The following is a 24,319-nucleotide window of genomic DNA, read 5'->3' on the forward strand; positions in this document are numbered from 1 at the left end:
ATCTACTAATAGTAACAAATTAACAATTGTGCAGTAGGGACACATTATTCTTATCTAATAATAATGGTTATCTATACCAGGTGGTTCAGTGGTTAAAAAAAAAAAAAAAAAAAATCCACCTGCAACGCAGGAGATATAGGTTCCATCCCTTAGAAAAGGAAATGGCAACCTACTCCAGTATTCTTGCCTGGGAAATCCCAAGGACAGAGGAGCCTGGCGGGTTACAGTCAACGTGGTCACAAAAAAGTAGGGCACGACTGAACAAGAACAACAACAAATAATAATGGTTACTATTACTGAGGACTTCAGTATAAGCTAGGCAGAGTCCTTAGCATTTTACACACACCATCCTACCTGGTATTCAAACAATTAGATTAGGCACATACTGTTTTTTTTATTTAACAGACAGGAAAAATTGAAGGACAAACAAGATTAGGCAACAAGTCCAAGGACAAAGACAATAAATAGCATATTTAAACCAAAGTCTGTCAAAGTTCTGAACTTATTAGAGCTATGCTGTAGTAATACGGAAGAAGTCAGAAATGATTCTCTGACTACTAGACCTGCCAACTAGCTCCTCAGACCAGTTTTCGACTTTTTTTTTTAAATACACTCTATTCAGACCAGGTAAAATATGCCATGGTGTTAAAAAAAAAAAAAAAGGGCAGTGTCATTTTTCAATCCAACTTTTTTAACTACAATGTTTTAAAACTCTACTGAAAAATTATAGACCAAGAATATTATTAACACAAATATGCATCAATATACACTACAGTTAACTACGTAAACAACTTGTAACAAATTAAATTTATAATGACAAGACTAAATAGCAATTATAGGGAAGAACAGAAACAACTTGAAGATAACTCTACATAACAGTGATATGTATCTTTTCAAAAATATAAAATAATTCTAACTTATGCATGTTCACATGTGGAATAGGAGTTCTATAATGCTGCTACAGACTGCTTAAGTCAGACTTCTTAGTAGAACACCAAATCAGAATCTTGTATGAACTCCAGTATTACTCTAACATGGATTTATGAATGCCACATTGTGCATATTCTTAATGCTTCCCTTGTATGGTCATTAATAAGATGCCAAAGGATATATAAACCAAAGACCATGAGATCCCCTGACATTTGCCAGTATTTTCTCATCAAGGCCTACCAGTGACCTTGGGCCATATTTTAAGAAGCGTTTTCCTCAACTGGCCAATGCTCCTGGCTCAGTTTGGCAATGACATCTAATTCTGTGGTGGCTGCGAGAAGCTACTCTATTATTCAATCACAAAATATTTGAGACTCCCAAAGCAAAAATGGCCCAATATATACAATAATTTGCAGTATTATTTTTATTTTCTATTCAGTACTTCAGTTTCTCTAGATCCAGTCTCTAATTAAAACAATCTTTCCCAAATGCCTTCAAACAAAAGCATTCAAATCAGGTATCCTAAAACAAAATAACAAGTGACCCAAGTGAGTTTCATTCCATTAATATTACATTTTAAAGTTTCCCCAAATATTGAAGCTTGTTTCTCTTTCTTCCCTCAGAGCACCTTCTTGAGTTTATGCTTCAGAAAGGGATTAAAGGTACAGAAACTCACCAGCAGATTTTATTAACCTATCACCCAAAGACCTACGCTGTCCAGTCACCAACCCACCCTCTGTCTCCCAGCTCGTCTGTGCCACTGTGTAACTCCCTCTAAGACAACCCTCTGCAAGATGGAAATGACAAGTCACAGACTGCAGCTCTTAGAAGCGGCTATCATTTATAGATCTCAGAGTTTATATAACTATCCTTTTTGGGGTTATCAGCCTTATTGGTCTCAAGTCTATTGAAAATTATATGAACTGTACACTAGGAACAGAAAAATATATGCACCAAGAGCCCCCCCAAAAAACAATGAAAAAGTCATGGTGAGTACAGAGGTTATTAGTTGTAATAATATTTGAAAATACAGGACAGCCATTTCTTTTTAATTTCTTCAGTGGCACCTTATGGGTCTGTAATATTCTTGCCCAGATTTAAATTATATGATAGTTTCCTAATTAATAAAGGTTATTATAGCATGAACTCCCATTAAAGCAGTGGAATCACCAATTACAACAATTTAATTTCTTTGTAGTGAAGCTACTGTGAACATTTGGATTATTGTCTGGGTAAAGGAAATTGGCTTTTCATTTGTAGATGTCATAAAAATGTTCTGCTGTGCATACTTTGATGCAGTTTGTTAAACCCTGCTATCCTGGCTATCTTCTGAGAAAACTGAAATAAAAAAAAAAGATCAACTGAGAAATCAACTGAGAAATCAGTCCACCTAAAAATTTTGATTTACAAATTTATTTGTTGCCATTCTAGCACATAATCTAAAGGACATGTTCACAAACTATACTAGTCTTCCTTTGCCCCCCTCCCCATATAACCCCTTCCTTTGGTTTTATGAGCACTGTCTTTGTTCCTCCAACACACCATTCTCTACTGCAATGAAAGGAAAGAATAAAACTCAGAGAGAATGATCCTCACGTAGTCTAGTAGTTACTGTCCAAAATAAGACCCACTGGCCCAAATCTATGGCTTAGGCCAAGTGAAAGTGAAAGTCACTCAGTCCTGTCCAACTCTTTGTGACCCCATGGACTATACAGTCCATGGAATTCTCCTGGCCAGAAAACTGGAGTGGGGAGCCATTCCCTTCTCCAGGAGACCTTCCCAACCCAGGGATTGAACCCAGGTCTCCCACACTGCAGGCGGATTCTTTACCAGCTCAGCCACCAGGGCAGCCCTTCTACAGCCAAAGCCAAATTTATAGTGTATACAGAGAATAAGGGGATGAATGACACATGTCAAGAAAATGACTCATTTTAGGAACAAAAAATTTAGGCAAAAGTTCAAGAAATTCACCTCTCTTACAATTACAGGAAAAAATGGACTTTCCTGTAAAACTGTCATCTTTTCATGATCCAAACTTAATCCCACCCCAGATCTTCCACAAACCCCCGTGAATATACAACCATGTGGCCTGCCTGTATGTGCACTCTTCTGGTGCACATATAAACTTCACCCACACTGTGGAAGAATAAAATGCATTAAAAAAGAATAATGCATGCTTCTCCCCTTCTGTCTTAGAACAAAAACTCTAAAGGGTAGTAGATAGGTTTTCTGTATTCTGTGCACTAATACCCCCAAGATGCTACTGAATAATTGATGAGCTTATGATTAGACTGCTATTCTCAGTTCTGAACAATATTCATAGGCCAAATTTAATTCACATCTAATACTGAATTCTACCTTTTTTATCATCATCAAAATATGCATCAAGGCTATTCTGTTTCTTAGAATTCCATCAGTTGATTCTTTACCTAAAGTCATAATCTTGGCATGTCACCAGCTCAACCACAGTACCAACTTGGGATGTCACTGACACAAATTCTCACAGCCCATCCAGAAAAGCTACCAAGACCATGCCTTTATAAGAGAAGCAAGCCTTCAATGCAGACGTGTTTAGGAATATAATTAGAAATAATTATATTAACACAAGAGGAGATGCAAGTTATACTTTATATAAATAGACTACTTTCTTACTGTTATTTCTAAGAGAAAAAATAAACTAACTAATAAAATGTTTAATGTTAAGATGGAGTTCATTTAGTTTAATGCCATCATATTATCTGACAAACATAAAATGATCAAACGTAGCAGAAATCCTGCAATAGACAAATGCCTGCAATCTATTTCCTTCTCCAAGTTTATAAAAGAAGCTTATGTTTTACTTGGCTAACAGGGTGGCATCAGCTGCTGATAAGGAATGTTCATAAAATACTTCCTTTGCTGTGCTATGCCTATGGGTAAATCTAAAGTAACCCATACACCCTGTGGAGAAGGAGGGCTTTAAATAATGGAAGAAGGCAGCTTTTTAAGGATATTAAATGAAAGATGTTCCATGTAGACAAGATGGCAAAGGCAAGAATCTCAGGGCACTATCAGAAAATGTGAAACTGAAAAGGAAGTGTGCTTTGAGTAACAACAGAAAAGGAACAGAAACAGACAAACAGTATGGTAGAATCTCACACTGTCTAAACTAATCTCACACTGTCTAAATCTGTCTAAACTAAGAGGCCTTCAAGGGAACACAGATCAGAGACTGGGACATAGTTCTGCTGGGTAAGATCTGGGCAAATCATTTCAAGTCTCTGAGATTCATCTTCTATCTTAGAAAAGGAGTGGATGGAGTGAGGCCACATTCTGTGGCCCCTTCAAGTTCTAAATCTCTATATAACTAAATCATAGATGTAGGATCAGTGACCTCATGTGACTGTTGGAAATATAAACTGGTTCAGCTTTTTAGAGGTTAGCTTAGCACAATCTGTCAGATTTTTAAATATGTATTTCCTATAATCCAGCAACTGTGCTTCTAGAATATTTAATTTAGCATTGCTTGCAATAGCAGAAAGGTGAGGGAGGGGGTGATAAATTGCAATGCATTCATACAATACAGCCAATAATAAGAAAGGAGCAGATCAAAAGTTCTGACCCAAGTTCCAAAACACAGTAAGTAAAGAGGACAGGCTTTAGTTCAACAGGATTCAACTATATAAATATATGTAAGTGTATGTATACATTTAAGAAGGCACTTAAATATCTATTGAACAAATTAAGTAAATACACACATTGGAAAAAAGAACTGCAAGGCCACACACCAACTATTAACAGCAGTAAGTAACCTCCCGGGAGAGGGTGGGAGTTAGGGGATGGAAGGGAATAAATGGGAAGGTTTATGTTTAAACTCAATGTACTTGTGAAGAGTATCCTTTTTTCTTTTTTATTGTTGTATAACAGCTTTACATTGTTGTGATGTTTCCTTCTTTTAAAATACGGATCAATTTATCTTTTATTTAAATATTTCAAAAAATTTTAAGAAGTGGAACCTTTAAAAAGTGATGAAATATCTGTTTACCTAAAGGAAGCCTCCCCTCTGCACTCGCCACCAAACAAAAGGATGAAAACACTGATATAGATGATTTCTGACCTGCTGTACTTTTCTGAGAGGTAATTTGAGAAGAAAAGAGCAAACACTGATGGAACAGATTTTTAGTAAATAAGAGATTTTTTAATAGCTAACATAAGCTAAAACAAAATCCTGGAGGGCAGTGACTAGGTCTTTCTCGCATCCCACAAGGACAGTAATCAACAAACAAATAGCACACTGGAATGAAATGATCCAAGCACAGGTTGGATACACAAACTTGGGACTCCATGTCACTCTCAGGAGCTGATTATAAAAATACATGTGCTCATCTTAAAAATCTCTCTCAACAGTTTACAACCAAATGTTTTCATTATGAAGTTCTCCCTCCCTCTAATATTCAGCAGGTGTTTGGTTTCCAAATTTCCACTTTGCTAATCAAGGCTATATTCCCATATCACACTTTGCATGATGTTTCTCATATTTTTCAAGTATTTTAAAACTTAAAACACTTAATTATTATGCAGCACCATTTTTAGTGTTCTCTTCCTAAGTGTCTCGTGATTTATGGTTTTTCAATTGTAAACTCTATAGATACTTCAAGAATGTAAACAAGTATTAACAACAGTATAGTCCTGAGAGTTAACATTCTGGTAAAAAATCTTTGCTATATCACTATTCTATTTTTCCATCCACAAAAATATAAAACACTGGTTGACGTGCTTTTTAGTACACAGGTCTGCATTCTCAGAACAGAGGAAGGATAGGACTGTTCTTTTTACACACCAATATTATTTAGTTTGTTGGGATAAGCCCGTGTTGCTTTTTCTAAGGGGAAGAACTGAGGGAAAGCAAGTATTTAAGAATGAAAAGTTCATGAGGAAATGATTCACACAGCTCAGTTCCAGGTATATTTGCTTCTCAGCTAATATTCAACTCAACAAGCAATTGGGTGTAGTCTAGCTAGCTACAAGGCGAACAAAGTAACAGGTGATGAGCATTACCCATAAATACAAACTTAAAGAGCTAATTACTTTTCTCCTGTGCTATAACACCTGTAACTTAAAGCAATTACACAGCAAATGATCACACTACAGTTTGTTCTCCAATCCTACCCGTTTCACAACAGAAGATGACATTCCAAAAACAAGTAATGTATAAGCTTTAGAATTCTAAAGTCTTTTCCATAGAAACAACATTCCAACATCTGGTGGCCAGTCACAAATGCCTCTTTATTCCCAAAAGTGCTTAAGGATCAGACCACTATGAAAACTACCCATAACACTAATATGAAAATGCTGAGTCTCAATGTGGGAAGAAAAAAAAAGATACCTCATTTAGCTTCAGGGCGATAGGAGAGAAAACTCTTCGCCACTCGCCCCTGCTTGCTGGATAAGACCCAGGAATTACCACTCTGCCTTCTTCATTGGTTTCATCTGCAGATTTTTCAGCAGGTTCTCTCTCTCTGGCTCCACTCAGCAGAACAGAATTTTCATGCACTCTCCTGCCCCCTTGGAGTTGCACTGACCAAAATGGTAGCTAGTCGCTGAACTCTTGAATACATGGCTAGTCCAAGTTGAGACATGCTATAAAATAAATATTGTATTTCAAAGACTTACGAAGATATCTCACTTATTTTTTCACACTGAGATGTTGAAATGACAATATTTTAGTATACTGGACTTAATAAAAATCTCTAAATTAATTTGACCTGTTTTTCTTTCCTTCATCGTGGCTACTAAAAAAATTTCAATTACAAACACAGCTTGCATTTGTAGCTCACATTATGCTTCTCCTGGCAGAACTGCTTATAAACTGTATTAGGAAAGGCAGTAAGAAGCATCCAGAGTCACTCTGCCCGAGTTCAAATCTCGGCACCACCACTTATCACTGTGTGACCCTGGACACAGTGGGTTTCTAGGTCTTGTTTTTCTAAGCCTCCATGTTTTCTTCTATAAAATGTGGTGGTACTAAAGTAATATCTCAGAGGACTGCTGGTAGAATTAAGTAAGGTAAAACAATTACTATGGTGCCTGACACATAATAAATGTTCAGTGTTAAGCACTATTATCACTCCACTATACTATAGTTATTATTCGCTAACACATGAGGGGGAAAAGGACAAAGACAAGTGGATAAAAAAAATGGAAAGAGGGCACAAACACAGACAGTCCAGAGAGAATCTCGCGTTTCTCTTCCAAAGACACAGCACCCACGGAGACCCACACTACTCAGCGGCAGCATCTGAGTATTTCCAGTACACTTTCTTCCACATGAGTATGTCAGAGGACATGGAAACACACAGTTAAAGGGCATGGCCACTCCTGCAGCAGTTTGAAGAAGCTTAGCTTGGACACTGGGAGACAGATTTGCTAACAAGGAATCAGCAAAGTATACTCCTTGGCTACTGGTAACCTCACTCGTAAATGAGAAGAAAGGGTTAAAGTTCTCTGAAGTCCGTTCCAACTATTGAACACTCTTCTCCCCTCCTTCCAAAATGGTTGCATAGCAAAAACAGCTACATCAGAAGTCCAGACCACCACCATGAAACACCCAACTTAAGCACAGACGCTGCCTTACTACCACGTGTCCAGCCTATAGTGAAAGCCAGGGATTTGGAACTGTTGGCTCTTCTGAGATTTCATTGTCTTCTCTCATACAACAAGCTTTTACTACTGGAAATTCTTTTTTTTTTTTTTTCCGGCCCCGCCCCCCTGGAAATTCTTATATTCTCCTCATCTGGCTAAATTTGCCTGCTCTTTTGAGGTTCAGGAACAGACCTCACACCCTTTAGCAACAGCCTCCACTGATACTGCCAATCTTCGTCAGGTGTCTCTTTTATGCGCTTTGAAATCAGCTTATTTTCCTCCATCTCTGCCCCCATCAACAGCATCCAGTGATCTTGTTAGTGATTTGTCTTATTGGTAAGCAAACTTCCAGAGAATAACAACATGAATTCATGCAACAAATACTGAATTAATTCTTAGTTGTCTTTACATTCCCAGTAGCTAATACAGTTTCTAGCATATTTAAGCCCTCAAAATTAACCCAAAAAGGCAATGTAGATATTAACAGCTCTCTTCCCTGAATTCCAGATCTCAACATCCCTCTGACTAGTTTATATCTCTACTTGGTTACCTCAAAAGTACTTCAAAATTCACTTTGTCCTCCCTACATCTCTCTGCCACTAAAAAACCTGCCCTTCTACAATGTTCCCCAGCTCTGTGAACCCAATTATGGAAACCAGAATGACATCTACTTCAACCTTACCTCCCATACCTAATTTATCAGCAAGCCTTTTAATTTTACCTCCTAAATGAGCTCTCAAATTCATTTACTTCTTGGCAACTTCCATTCTAGTCCACACCACCCCTGCCTCTCACTCAGACCATGTTTCTAACCCATCTCTCTATTTTTACTCCAAACTGTCCCCATATATCAACCAGACTGAATGTCACATTATAAAACTGATTATGAACTCTTTCCCTCAACCCCTCCATGACTCTCATCCCCACTTAAATACCTTCAGTGGCTTCCCAAGTCTCTTAACACAAGAGAAGGAAAAATACTTAACTAGGCCTTCAAGGCTTGTGGAGTCTGGCCCCCTTCTGACTCCACGTCATTTCCCTAATGTTCCTTGGCACATGATAAGCTCCCTTAGGCCAGAGGGCTTTGGCATAGTTATAGTCAATCCTGTAATCAGGCAACCTTATATGAGACACTCCAGTCAACTGGAGAGGTTTTCCTGCTGGCTTTGAAGAAGTTGTCAGGTTGTGAGAGGGCCCTGTAGTTAGACCTGAAAGTGGCCTCTAGGAGCTGAGAGGGACCCCCAGCAGACAGCCAGCAAAGAAAATGAGGACTTCAGCCATTTTGCTAACAACCAAAGAGCCTGGTGGAGGACCCCAAATCTCAGATGAGACCACAGCCCCTAGAGTCCCCTCAAATTCAGCTTGGTAAGACCCAGAGCAAAGAATATAGCTATCCCATGCCTGGACTTCTGACCTACAGAAATTATCATGAGGGGCTGCAGTTTCCAGCTGTAAGTTTGTGGCACATCAACAGAAAACTAATGCAGTGGCCAACAACCCTATCAGACTCAACACCCACTTTTTATAACAAAAATTTTGCTATATTGCCTACTGTTCTGTAATAAAATTCATAGATTGAGAACCTACTAGTTACTTATAAAAAATACATTAGCTATAAGGAAGAGATTTTTTAATAATTTATAATAAAATAATATGCATCTCAACCAAATAAGAAAACCAAACTGTCCCTATAAATTTTCAGAATGCCTTCTGAGGACCATAGCCTCTGCTTGCCAGGACACTGTATCTAGAACACATTGACTCAAAATTAGAATATTTAATCTTAAAATGCTTATTACTTGCAAATTTTGTTTCTTTACGCATCATGTTGTAAAGGATGTCTTTGAAAATCACAGTAGCATAATATTGTTGTTCTAACCTTTTCCCAAAATGGACTTAAGAAGATTTGAAAGCCTCATAATTTCCTTTTATCCCTCCTCCTTCTCAATTATTTAGTACTCACTGGGCACGTGATACTGCTACTCGAAATTAATTTTCACACTTAAATAGACTTTTAAAGCTTCTAATTAATTTCCCAACTCTCATTTTTTAGATGTGAACAGAGAATCACCATCATCTAGTGGCTCATTATACACACTATAAAATATTTCACCCCAGCTGTGAAGCTGGCCAGAGTAAATACATTTTGTTGCCTTAATCAAGATTTATGGTAACATAATAATGTAATTTTTAAAGGCCACATGCCAAAGTACTTTCTAAATTAATAAAAATACTTAGTACTTAACCTATAACACACTTTAAAATCATCAGTCTCACAGGTAGCTCTGTGCCCAGGGCTAGTAACAACTGATGGAGAGCCTGTCATCGAGCCCATTTACTTGATTTATTTTACAGTAGCCTTCTAAGGCCACATACATAATGGGTACGCACTGTGTGATGGGAAAATAAATTATTTAGTCTGGACAAGACAGTGTTACCACTAAGTTATTAATTCACTGAGAGGGGGAAATACCCTGAATAGCCTTTTTTCATACCCAGTAGCAACACTATTTAGTAACTATTTACAGATCCCCGGAGAAGGCAATGGCACCCCACCCCAGTACTCTTGCCTGGAAAATCCCATGGACAGAGGAGCCTGGTAGGCTGCAGTCCATGGGGTCGCGAAGAGTCAGACATGACTGAGTGACTTCACTTTCACTTTTCACTTTTATGCATTGGAGAAGGAAATGGCAACCCACTCCAGTGTTCTTGCCTGGAGAATCCCAGGGATGGGGTTGCACAGAGTCGGACACGACTGAAGTGACTTAGCAGCAGCAGTAGCAATACAGATCCCCAGGAACCTAGAGCTAGAAAGGACTTAAGGATCATAACCAAGCTTTTTTACAAATGAGGAAACTGAGAAACCTGTCCAAGCTTACAGCCATCAGTGGCAGAAACTAGGATAAGGGGAGATAAGGCTATGGATTCTAAATCTCCTCAATCAGAAAACGGGGATAACCACAACCCTGGTAGAGTGGTTACCAAGATGCAGTGAAATAATATAAAACACATGAAGGATACAGTATATGCTTGACACTTAATACCCCATAGCTATCATTTTATTGCCCTGGGTTTCCTCCACCAATTTCCCCTATCACATTTTTTTTTAACCAAAACATCATTTATGATGATGCACATTTGGCGATGATCTTCTGACAGGTATACTGCATTGATATACAAATTAGAGCAAACTATACATTTCATTCAGGAACAGAAGGACTCACTAGGAGGCTACAGAGGAAGCAGCTGACTCCAAACCTCAGGAGTTAAGCCTGTACCCCTCAAGAGTTTAAAACACCTTCAACTTGTTGGACTGAGCCCATATCAGCTTGGCCAAGGTGGACAGCATACACGCCAGTTTTTTGAAAATTATTTATTACTTTTGGTTGTGCTGGGTCTTCGTTGCTGCACACGGGCTTTCTCTGGTTGTGGTGAGCAGGGGCTGCTCTCCAGTCGTGGTGCACGGACTGCTCTCTGTGGTGGCTTCTCCTGGGGAGGAGCACAGGCTCTAGGTACCCAGGTCTCAGCAGTGGTGGTGCGCAGGGTGTAGCTGCCCGCAGCACGTGGACCTCCCCAGACCAGGGACCACACCCACGTCCACGCCACTGGCAGGCGGATTCCCATCTACGGCACCACCAGGGAAATCTTATGTCAGTTTGTCAATACTGTACTTTACACACAGTTTCTAATTCCTTTCCAGTATTTACTCAAAGTTTTCATAAGATTATCTTTACCCGTGGTCACCTCTTCCTAACCTGCAATTCACTCCTGAATCCACTGAAGTCTCATTACCAGCCCACTGCTCCACTGAAACCGTTCTTATCAAAGCCGTTAATAACCTCTTAATTGGAATAGGTTCCAGCTGTTAGAAACAAAGCTAATAAGATGCAAAATTTTAAAAATATCCAACAGTGGGCAGGGGACACTGTCCCGGTCTGGGGCACAATGGTGCCAGCTCAGTTCTGGATGATACAGATGGGTCACCTTGCTACCTATTCCTTATGCCCATGGGGCCTGGGCCTCCCCAAGCAGCAGCCCCCATGCTTCATATAGGGCAATTCCTAAGCTGAAAGGCCAGGAAGGGCTTCTGAAAGTCAAATGGCTACTGTAGGGACTTCCTTGGTGGTCCAGTGGCTAAGGCTCCACACTCCCAATGCAGGGGGCCTGAGTTCAACCCCTGGTCAGGGAACTAGATTCCACATGCCACAACTAAGATGCAGCACAAATAAATTAACTTTAAAAAAAAGAAATTGAGGGGAAAAAAAAAGAAAAATCACCAACAAAACTTAATTTATAAAACCTTGCTTCACATTTCAAAAACTACTACCTTTTCTCCAAAGCATCCTTCCAGAAAACACTGTGAATACACAAGTCAGAAAGACAATAGCACGTGCTACAACAGAGATAATCAATTTCAGCTGAGAAAACGACTTCATATGACAGATTCATGGTTGTTTCAAAATATGTCTACAAACTTTTGACATCCTCCCCAAAACGGTAGAGCCTAAAAGGCTTCCCTTGAATGTCAGTTGGACTCAGTGACCCACTTATAACAAAGAGAATTTTGTGGCAGTGTGTTGTCAAGATAGGGTATATAAGGCATATGGTTTCCTCTTGTATCACTTGCTCTGGGTAAAGCCAGCTGACATGCTGTGAGGATAATCAAGCAGCCCTACAAAGACCTAAGGCTGCAGCCATCATGGAGGCAGATACTCCAGCCCCATTCAAGTCTTTAGATGACCTGTCACAGAATGTCTACAACTGACTCAGAATCCACCCAGCTAAATTTCTCACCCACAGGTACTGTTAGACGAGAAACATTTGTCATTTTTAAGCTGCTAAATTTAGAGGCAATTTGTTACATGCCATGCCGTGTTCAGTCGCTTCAGTCCTGTCCAACTCTGCAACCCCAGGCTCCTCTCTCCACGGAATTTTTCAGGCACAAATACTTGGGATTTTTCAGGCAAGAATACTGGCGTGTGTTGCCATTTCCTCCTCCCATGGGCCTTCCAGACCCAGGGATCAAACCTGCATCTCCTGCATTGCAGGCAGATTCTTTACAGCTGAGCCACCAGGGAAGCCCCAATTTGTCTCATAGCAATAGATAACAAATACAGGGTTTAATATTTGTCCATTTTTATAATTTTATTTAAAAGTTTATTATGAAATTAGTGGAAATCAACTATGGCTTTACAAAGATAATTATAGTCACTATTTCCAGGAATGTATAAAATTGGTATCAAATTTTATATCAAAAGGTATCAGAATAAGAACATCAAACCAGAGGTAGAATATATACACAAGTATCTAGCCTGTAAATAGATTTTAAAAATAAACACTTGAGTGGGTGAAAGGAATAAGTGGTGTGGAAAGAAAGATGATTAGCTGAGAAATTTCAATTTGGGGTGAGCACCAAGACATTTTTCACTCAGTGATAAAAAAGGAGTTCTGAATTTACTTTAAATGTCATTAGCTTGGAAAAGTACAACTCCTCCTCCAGAAGACTGCACCTATGCATAGAGAATGGAAAATCTGAATGTTTATGTAAAATAACCTGTCAGTCAACCAAAAACTTTTGGGTTAAATATAGCATGTCTTCACAGGAAAACCTGCATGGGGGTCTTTAATTGTCTACCTCCTTTTCTTCTCCATTTCTAACAATATTATCAAATTGCTTCAATCATTCAGGCAGTTATTAAAAGTCTTACTTCTCAAACAACTTCCCCCGAATCAGCAGAAACAAGATTGGATTTCTTCATCTAGACATTTCCATGCTTGGGCCCCATGCTGACAGCACTGAAGAGCACGGCTGTGGAGACCAAGCATGGGGCTGCAGACGTGTCCAACCTCACTGGTCACAAACACAGGCCAACTGCTCTCCCCATTCTGAAACGCACTTGCCTAATTAGTAAAATGAGGATAATATCCAACTTACAAGGTTTTATTATGAGTAGAAAAGGCCTAGCATAATGCAGCCACTTGATTAACAGTGGCTAACTGTTTCTGCTTATATGCACTATATTTCCAAACCAAGAAAACAAGGACAAAGACTGCCAGAATATTTCCTGTATCACATAAAGACCCAAAAGGCAGCCCAGGAGATTAATAAGGATTTATGACATGCTATAATTTCTGAAATATTATGAAAGCTTACAAGCTGAAATCAAAACTGAACACTCAGGTGTTCAAATATTAGAGAACCTAGACTGTGATCAATATTTATATAAAATATCATACTCTATTTTGTTGTTGTTCAGTTGCTCAGTCGTGTCCGACTCTTTGTGACCCCATGGACTATAGCATGCCAGGCTTCCCTGCCATCACCAACTCCCGGAGCTTGCCTAAAGTGAAAGTGAAGTCACTTAGTCGTGTCCGACTCTTTGCGACCCCATGGACTGTAGCCTACCAGGCTCCTCCGTCCATGAGATAAGGCAAGAATTTCCAGGCAAGAATACTGGAGTGGATTACCATTTTCTTCTCCAGGCGATCTTCCCGACCCAGGGATTGAACCCAGGTCTCCCACATTGTAGGCTGATGCTTTACCATCTGAGGCACCAGGGAAGTACAGGGAGCTTGCTTAAACTCATGTCCATTGAGTCGGTGATGCCGTCCAACCATCTCGTGCTCTGTCATCCCCTTCTCCTCCTGCCTTCAAGCTTGCCCTGCATCAGGGTCTTTTCCAATGAGTCAGTTCTTCCATCAGGTGGCCAAAATATTGGAGTTTCAGCTTCAGCATCAGTCATTCCAATGAATATTCAGGACTGATTTCCTTTAGGATTGACTGGTTTGATTTCCTTGCTGTCCAAGGGACTCTCAAGAGTCTTCTCCAGTACCACAGTACAAAAGCATCAATTCTTCAGCACTCAGCCTTCTTTATGGTCCAACTCTCACATCCATACATGATCACTGGGAAAACTGAAAAAACTAAACAGACCTTTGTTGGCAAAGTAATGTCTCTGCTTTTTAATATGCTGTCTAGGTTTGTCCTTGTTTTTCTTCCAATAAACACCTTTTAATTTCATGGCTGCGGTCACCATTTACAGTGATTTTGGAGCCCAAGAAAATAAAGTCTGTCATTGTTTCCACTGTTTCCCCATCTATTTGCCATGAAGTGATGGGACTGACAAGGCTTCCCTTATGGCTCAACTGGTAAAGAATCCGCTTGCAATGCGGGAAGCTTGAGTTTGATCCCTGGGTTGGGAACATCCCCTGGAGAAAGGAAAGGCTACCCACTCCAGTTTTCTGGCCTAGAGAATTCTATGGATTGTATAGTCCATGGGGTCACAAAGAGTCGGACACGACTGAGTAACTTTCACTCACTTGATGGGACCAAATGCCACTGATACTCATTTTTTGAATGTTGAGTTTCAAGCCAGGTTTTTCACTCTCCTCTTTCACTTTCATTAAGAGGTTCTTTAGTTCCTCTTCACTTTCTGCCATTAGCATGGTGTCATCTGCATATCAGAGGTTATTGATATTTCTCCCAGCAGTCTTGATTCCAGCTTGTGCTTCATCCAGCCTGTCATTTCACATGATGTACTCTGCATATAAGTTAAATAAGCAGAGTGACAATATACAGCCTTGATGTACTCCTTACCCAATTTTGAACCAGTCCATTGTTCCATCTCTGGTTCTAACTGCTCCTTCTTGACCTGCATACAGGTTTCTCAGGAGGCAGGTAAGGTGGTCTGGTATTCCCATCTCTAAAAATTTTTCAGTTTGTTGTAATCCACACAGTCAAAGGCTTTAGTGTAGTCAATGAAGCAGATGTTTTTCTGGAATTCTCCTGCTTTTTCAATGATCCAACAGACGTTGGCAATTTGATCTCTGGTTCTTCTGCCTTTTCTAAATCTAGCTTGAACATCTGGAAGTTCTCAGTTCACGAACTGAGAGAAATATGTTTTTCTCCTCTACCAAATTATATATTCTTTGATTGCTTTAAAAAATTTTATGGACTTCCCTGGTGGCACAGTGGATAAGAATCTGCCTGCCAATGCAGGGGACACAGGTTCAATCCCTGCTCTGGGAAAATTCCACATGCTGCAGAGCAACCAATCCCGAGCACCACACTACTGAGCCAGGGCTCAAGAGCCCGAGAGCCACAGCTAATGAGACCCTGTGCCAAAACCACTGAAGTCTGCATGTCCTAAAGCCCACCCGCTGCAACTACCAAGCCTGTGTGCTGTGACTACTGAAGCCCATGCACCCAGAGCCCGTGCTCCACGGCAAGAGAGGCCACACAATGAGAACCCGGCACACTACAGTACAGTAGCAGCCCCCGTTCACTGCAACCAGAGAGAGACTGCACAAAGCAATGAAACCCAACGCAGCCAGAAATAAAAATAAATAAAATTTAAAAATTTCTGTATATCTCTATATTCTCTCATGGCTCTAGCATACATACATAGGGCTGAATAAATTTATCTTCAAGTCTTCAATGTCTACTCATATTAATATTTGTTGTTCAGTCGCTCAGTCATGTCCGACTCTTTGCAATCCCATGGACTGCAGCACGCCAGGCTTCCCTGTCCTTCACTATCTCCTGGAGTTTGCTCAAACTCATGTCCATTGAGCCAGTGATGCCATCCAACCATCTCATCCTCTGTCAGCCCCTTCTCCTCCTGCCCGCAATCTTGCCCAGCATCAGGGTCTTTCCCAATGAGTCAGCTCTTTGTATCAGGTAGCAGAAGTATTGGAGTTTCTGCTTCAGCATCAGTGCTTCCAACAAATATTCTTAACGTCTACTCATAACAATACAGTCTTAAGATTGTAAAATTCAGGCGTCAGATCCTCCTTTCACAAGGTGTCTATCATGCCCTGCCAAGTCGCTTCAGCCATGCTGGACTCTGTGACCCTGTGGACTGTAGCCCGCCAGGCCCCTCTGTCCATGGGGTTCTCCAGGCAAGAATACTGGAGTGGGTTGCCATTTCCTCTTCCAGGGGTTCTTCCCAACTAAGGGATCAAACCCAAGTCTCCCACAATGCAGGCAGATTCTTTACCATTGAGCCACCAGATCCCTAACTAAAGCCAGTGTTGGATAACCAGAGCAATGAGCATTTCTCTACGTGTAGCACTCTGCACAGTTTCTGGCACACAGTATATATGTAAAGAACGAATGTTAGCAGAAAGAATAAACTGAGTGAACAAGAGCCAAATGAAGCATGCTGAGTAGCTAACAGGTCTAGCTACAATTTAACTCCTGAAATCTCTTTTCAATGTGTTTATATCTTTGCACAATTACTGTCTGATTTCTTTATACAGCAGTTTTCATTCCAATCCCAAAGAAGGGCAATGTCAAAGAATGTTCAAACTACTATACAATTGCACTCATTTCACATGATAGCAAGGTAATGCTCAAAATCCTTCAAGCTAGGATTCAACAGTATGTGAACTGAGAACTTCCAAATGTATAAGCTAGATTTAGAAAACATAGAGGAACCAGAGATCAAATTGCCAACATCTGTTGGATCATAGAAAAAGCAAGAGAATTCCAGAAAAACATCTATTCCTGTCTCATTGACTATGTTAAAGCCTTTGACTGTGTGGATCACAATAAACTCTAGAAAATTATTAAAGAGATGGAAATACCAGACCATCTTACCTGCTTCCTGAGAAACCTGTATGCAGATCAAGAAGCAACGGTTAGAACCACACATGGAACAACGGACTGGTTTGAAATTAGGAAAGTAGTATAGCAAGGCTGTATACTGTCACCCTGCATATTTAACTTCTGTGCAGAGTACACCAGGTGAAATGGTGGTCTGGATGAATCACAAGTTGGAATCAAGATTGTCAGGAGAAATATCAACAACTTCAGACATGCAGATTTGTTGTTGTTCAGTCACTCAGTCATGTCCGACTCTTTGCAACCCCATGGACTGCAGCATGCCAGGCTTCCCTGTCCTTCACTACCTCCCAGAGTCTGCTCAGATTCATGTCCATTGAGTTGGTGATGCCATTCAACCATCTCACCAAGAGGCTCTTTAGTTCTTCACTTTCTGCCATTAGGGTGGTATCATCTGCATATCTGAAAATGCAGACGGGAATACCAGACCACCTTACTGCCTCCTGAGAAAACTGTATGCGGGTCAAGCAACAGTTAGAACCAGACACGGGACAATGAACTGGTTCAAAATTGGGAAAGGAGTACATCAAGGCTGTATATTGTTACCCTGCATATTTAACTTATATGCAGAGTACATCATGCAAAACTCCAGGCTGGATGAAGCACAAGTTAGAATTAAGATTGCCAGGAGAAATATCAATAACCTCAGATATGCAGATGACACCATGCTAATGGCAGAAAGTGAAGAGGATCTAAAGAGCCTCTTGATGAAGGCAAAAGAGGAGAGTAAAAAAGCTGGCTTGAAACTCAATATTCAAAAAATGAAGATCATGGCATCCGGTCCCATCACTTCATGGCAAATAGATGGGGAAACAGTAGAAATAGTGACAGACTATTTTCCTGGGCTCAAAAATCACTATGGATGGTGACTGCAGCCATGAAATTAAAAGACGCTTGCACCTTGGAAGAAAAGCTATAACAAACCTAGACAACATATTAAAAAGCAGGGACATCATTTCGCCAACAAAGTTCCATAAAGCCAAAGCTATAGCTTTTCCAGTAGTCATGTATGGATGTGAGAGTTGGACCATAAAGAAGGCTGAGCACTGAAGAATTGATGCTTTCGAATTGTGGTGTTGGGGAAGACTCGAGAGTCCTTGGACAGCAAAGAGATCAAACCAATCAATCAAAGGAAATCTACCCTGAATATTCATTGGAAGTACTGCTGCTAAAGCTCCAAGACTTTGGCCACCTGATAAGAAGAGCCAAGTCACTAGAAAAGACCATCATGCTGGAAAAGATTGAGGGCAGAAGGAAAAGGGGACAACAGAGAATGAGATGGCTAGACACCATGACCAACTCAATGGACATGAGTCTGAGCAAACTCCAGGAGATGGAGAAGGACAGGGAAGCCTGGCATGGTATAGGCCATGGGGTCGCAAAGAGTTGGTCACAAGTGAGCAACTGAACAACAACAAAACAGAACTCCCTTATAACTTCCTACCATAGATGTAGGACTAACATCTATGATATTAGCACTAACATTTCTGCTATATGAGCATATGAGACATGTAAGACCCAAAGTATATCAGCAGAGAAGAAAGAAGTTCTTATGTTCCTGTTCCTCTCCATCCACATTTCTGTGATTTTATCTCATTCTATTTCTTTCCTTTGAGTTTTGCCCATTTTGCCTATCCTATTGGAAACATCCCAGGCACACAAAGTATATTATTTTCTTACTCTATAAACCTACGAAGTACCTAATAAAAGATACAGATTGTAATCTTGGCATTTTTTTAAGACAGAATGTTCAGACTTTTTAAAATAAATCTTTTATTCTGTATTGGGGTACAGCTGATTAACAATGCTGTGACAGTTTCAGGAGAACAGGGATAGGAACTCAGCCATACATATCTTGTATCTCTTCTCCCCCAAACTCCCCTCCCCTCCAGGATGCCACATAACATTGAGCAGAGTCTTGGCACTTGTTATTGACAATTATTTTGCTAACTGGGCTCTCTGACATTTAAAAGGGGGCAGGGGCATCTAATTCAGAGTCAAAAGCACCTAGTTATGCATCAGCTATCTGAAAGAAATTTTCTGCAGTGATTGTGTTTGTGTGTGTCTATAAAATTAGAAACAGTATCTTCTCAGTGACCCTGCAGAGATATAAAAGGATGAAGGAATGTCAGTATGTGCAATCACCCATAAGGACACTGTTAAAAAGCCTCAAAGGTTGGTTCAAACAATGTTAGGTGCCAAGCATTATACCAAATTCTGGACGAAACAGAAATAAGAATGAGTTGAAGTTCATGGAACTGGAAAGCAGAATGGTGTTTCTGCAGGCTTTTACTTCCCTATTTTTCCCTAAACTTTCTCTAAATTCTCCAGCACCCTCAATCCATTTGTTAGCCTCCATGCTGGCCCCTCTTCCTTCACCAATCCTCTAAGTCAGTGGTTCTCAAAGTGCGGTCCTGGGAATAACAACATTAGCATCACATGAGAAGTTATTTAAAATACAAATTCAAGAGCCCCTGCCAGACTTACTGAATCAGAAACTGTGGAGATGGGACACTAAGAAATCTTTTTACCAAAGATTTGTTTTACCAAAGCCTCCAGGTATTTCTGATGAATGCTCAAGTTAGAGAAACCATCCAAAAGTTCCACTCCATGTTCTTTCCAGTTCCATTCTCAACTTCTCTGGGTGTGATTATCTTCTTCCACTACCTCTGCAGCTGTAACTATTACAACTACTAACAGCAACAGCTGTCATTTTTTAAGCATTTATCGTCCAGGCACTGTCCTGTTGTGTACATACTATCTTAATTGCCACAACAATTCTTTAAAGTATTATTAACCCCACTTTTCAGGGGAAAAAAACCCCAGAGGTTTAGAGCTGCTAAATAACTTGTCTAAGGTTACTCAATCTAACCAATAGAGGCATAAGAGATTTGACTTTGGGTTTTCCTAACTCCAAAGACTATATTAAGTCCTAGAATGCTACTACATGGTAGCCTTGAAGGCTGTCAGTTACATGACAATCACTTCTAAACTGTCTGATAAACCCTGGAGCAGAACTTCCAGTTAGCCAATGGACCTCTCTAAACTCCACACAGGGGCCTTAAAATTAACATGCCATCATTTCTTCCCTCCATTGTAAATCTCTTCCTCCTCCTGTGTTTTCTAATCTATTGTCCTCATTATCATCAGTGCCACTTTTGACTTCTCACTTTCTCTCACCTCTAGCTGTCCATAACATTCAGAGATTTTAACATCTAAAATAGCTTTACAAGCTGTCCATTCCCACTGTCCCTCTTCAAGATATGGGCACCTCTCACCTACATCCTAATTGGTTTCCCTGCCTCTCCACTCTAAAGCAACTCTGCACATGAACTGCCACTTAACTTTCTGATCTGATTATTCTGCCTTCCACCATTCTCATCACCAACACAGGATTAGTTCTAGCAGGTCTAGGCTTTTTAGAATAAAAGACTTCCTCATAATTTGGCTCCAACCATAACTTTGCTGTCTCATCACTTCTGCCATACAAGAAGCCTACAAAGAAGAACTAAAAGTTTTCCCACTTAATTTTAATCTTTGCCAATTTTGCTTATGCTCTCCCCTCTGCTTGGAATGATTGTTTTTCCTTTTCCATGTGACAAAATACTAATTAACCTTCAGGGCTAAATTCCATGATCTTTAAAGTTTTCCCTGACTCTTATCAATTTATTTCCCCAGCCAAAGTAATCTATTCCTTCAGCATTTTATTTATTCCAAAAATAGTGAGCTGTTACCGTAACATGTCATAGTTAGTGTCTGTCTCCTCTGATGAACACTTGATATCTCAGGTATACTGTGTTTTCTTCACTGTCCCTGCACCCAACACAGTGCCCAGCCATAGCCAGTACTCGATAAATATCTGCTGAGTTGTTAAATAATGCAACATTTGGTGCTGCAACATTACACAGGTTAGCAATTCAAGTTCAGGTTTATGCAACATTCAAAAGAAAGCTCACATTACAACAAAAGATAAAGAGTGAAGGTTCAATATTTAGCAGTACCATCTGTAATTTTCTCAAAATCTTTTTGTCAATATTTTTTAGCATCCTTCAAACAGACTCCTTTCCCAGCTAACATGATTTGTATATTTTACAGGATCAGCAGGAACTACAAACCTCACAGACTGCTGTAAGAGATAATCCCAAGGAAAACTGTGTCACTGAGAGTAGCTGGATAATTGCTTTGGGTACATCATTTCAGTACATTTCCAATAGAACGGACCCAGCACATCAGGTAGATTTTAGAAATGAGGGCATGCACTGCTGACTAAATACATAAGATAAGCGCACAGTAGTGAGGCATTTATTCAAATTAGTACTGAAATCAGAGGTATACCTGCTTTTGGTTCAACTATAATATCCTTTCACTTTAAGTAAGAATAACACTTACTCTTGTCTAAGACTCTACTCTGAGTAACGTTAACTCTCATCCCTCCCAGGAAGAAAGCTGTTTTATCAGTGCGATGCTGATAAGCCTCCCTGAGTCTTAACATTTCCCCTCCCGAACCTGCTAAACCTTCTCTCTCCAACTATCCCCTCTCATGGGACGTGTAAGTCGCTGCAATATATTCCCCCCATTACCAAATTCACATTATTTTCTCAAACATATGACTTATCTCTAAAACAAAGTTTCCACTTCTTCCAAAGATGAGATCAATCTTTTCTAAGTTTGTACTGAAAGCACAGCACCTCACACAGCACCTGTCTACAGAATGCCTCAGCTGGTTTCATAATTATTTTATATAATATGCTTTATTTTCCCAGCTATACTGTTTTCACTCTTAAGGGGAAAAAAAGCCAGGTCTTTCAGAGTCATCTGTAATCCCACAATCCTCCTCCCATATATAGCATAATACTAGGCACAGGCAGCATATGTATTAACTACTTGATGGACTGAGCTAAACGCTTGCTAAGCACTGATACACGACTTATCCACAGTGTCACATATAATAAATATCTACTGTGTCTACTCTGTGGCAAGCACTTCTGCAGGTGCTGGAGACATGGCCCTGAAGGAAACAAATGTGATTCCTGTCCTAAAAGCTACTATTGTCCAGAGCACAAGAAATACTGAAGTCTCAGTACTCGAAGTGCTACAGAGCAAGGTTATCACTGGCTCCAAGATATAAGAACCTCAAGTAACAAACATTACAGATCCTCAGTTGTGAAACTGAATCACAGACTTTTCGGAACTGAATGAGAAGTTACAAGTTATTGTCTTCAATTTTCTTGCACAAATCATGATTACATTTCAATACAGCCTACCTTTCCACCGTTTCTAGGCACTGCCTTCATCAACGATCAGAAAAGACTGACTTCTTTCCCACCTCCAATACTTTCTCCCGAGCATGGTCACTAGGCGAGAGAGTCCAAGGCACTAAGAAAGCACTGGGCTGATGATAAGCTGCACCCAATCAAGCTTATCCGACCATCAACATTTTCCAGTCCACACGCGGAACAGAATCTGTGTTTTCTGCCTAGTAAATACCAAGCCTGTACTTCTTTTAAAGAAGATAAAAGGCAGCGCCTCCACACTTACTTGGCCCTAATAATGACAGAAGCACAACATGGTTTAGGGAAATAAAACAGCTGATGTGAGTATTTGGAGGAAGAACTAAGGATGTCTATCCACTCCTTGGCCAAAAGATCTGTAGCAACAGCGTGATAAAATGCTAAGCGCCGACAAAGTTTTCAGCGTGCATCAAACACGTGCACACAACTCCTGAAGTTGGAAACACCAGGCAACAAGTTGCCCGCCCCCTCTCCACAGTGACAGATCTCCTGTCCCCGGTCGTGGGTGTGTCTGACGCGGCGCGCGGGCACTGATTCACAACTCTCTCCATAACAACCGGCTCCTCCTCGGAGCCCGACCAGGGCAGAGGCGTTGAGGGCCCCCAACAGGGCCCAACTTATCCGAACCCCAACCACTGCGTTCCCGGTTCGGCCTCGCCTTCAGTCTAGCGCAGCCTCCTCTCAGGCAGGATGCGAGGCTGCTCAGGGAGCCGGACTTCTCGGGCTTCAGAGTCCTCGGCTCGGGAGCCTGGCAGAGCCGCCCCGAGGTCCCCCAGACGCCCCAGACGCTTCCAGAACTAAAGTCTCCGCCGGCCCCAGGCGGCCGGTTTCCGGAGCGCCCGAGCCCAGGAACTGACCCTCGTCAGCCCCCGTCGGCGCTCCTTCCCCGCCCCCCTGAGTAGGCGGCGGAGGGGCGCGCGTCCCCGCGCCCCGGGCCCGCGCAGCAGGTGCGGCCGGGCCCCACCTCCCCCACAAGGCCGCGGCTACTCACCCCCACGATGTTCCTCTGCGACCTCACAGCCCGCACGGACGCCTCTTCCGCCCGCTCCGCACCCCCCTCGTAGCCGCCGCCCCCTCGGCCGCTGCCGTCGCCGCCGTCCTCGCCGCCGCCGCCGCCGCGGCGCGCGTCCGCTCTCACGCACACCGCCGTGGCCGCGCACGCGCCTCTGCGCGCTTGCGTCACGTAGCAACCGATCGGCGGCGGGCCGGCCGGTTACACGGGTTCAGGGCCGGGAGGTCGCGTCCCGCGGGTTTTGCGGCTTTCCCGCACCCGCCCGACCCGCTGCCCTCTGGATCAAGGGGCTCCAGGGTGTGGCTGCTCGGCCGGCACCTGGCTCCCGGTGAGTTACGTCACTACACGTCACTGTATAGCGTCACCGATCGCGTCACTGCAAACGGGGAGGTCCCCGTCATGATCCCCCGGGCGCCTGTCGGGGAGACGGCAGGGTCTCCAGACTCCTGTCCCGACTGGAGCGGATCCCGTTGGCTACTTCTGCGAAGTGCAGGAAGGCTTTTCCAAGAACTGGGACCTTTGGGGCTGAGTGCACGGTTAATGTGAAAGAATGCTTAGTGACACTCGTTAACTCCGCAGCAGCGTGCGATGGACCCGGCCTTGAATTCCTCCGACTTTTGTTTCTTCTTTTTATAAGTGAGGATAACAATACCTATCCTACCTACGTTGTAGAATTGTGCGGCTAAAACAAAATAATGTATGCAAAAGTGCTTTTTAAAGTATAAAGCTCACTAGACTTTAAAGTATCTTTATTATAAGGAAGGCAGTCAAGCAAGAGCAGTTAAGAGCATAGACTGTGGAGTCCGGGAAACCCAGTATCAAGTCTGATCAGGAATGTTG

At 41.5% G+C, this 24,319-nt stretch overlaps 1 protein-coding gene across 3 annotated transcripts in view; it reads right to left on the bottom strand.

Annotated features, from left to right (window-relative positions):
• The window catches only part of BTBD9 (BTB domain containing 9), a 402,401-nt gene extending 378,789 nt beyond the window's left edge, over positions 1–23,612 (bottom strand). The window contains exon 1 of one of the 3 annotated variants that reach the window (XM_043450576.1): positions 23,459–23,612. The gene's annotated coding sequence lies outside the window, so the exon portion shown is untranslated. Of the gene's footprint in view, positions 1–6,295; positions 6,449–23,125; positions 23,259–23,458 lie in introns of those variants that run through there. The other 2 variants (XM_043450578.1, XM_043450577.1) reach the window with 2 other exon arrangements.
• Positions 23,613–24,319: the final 707 nt, after the last annotated feature.

The sequence above is a fragment of the Cervus canadensis genome, chromosome 28, assembly GCF_019320065.1.
Source record: "Cervus canadensis isolate Bull #8, Minnesota chromosome 28, ASM1932006v1, whole genome shotgun sequence".
NCBI classification, from domain to species: Eukaryota; Metazoa; Chordata; class Mammalia; order Artiodactyla; family Cervidae; genus Cervus; species Cervus canadensis.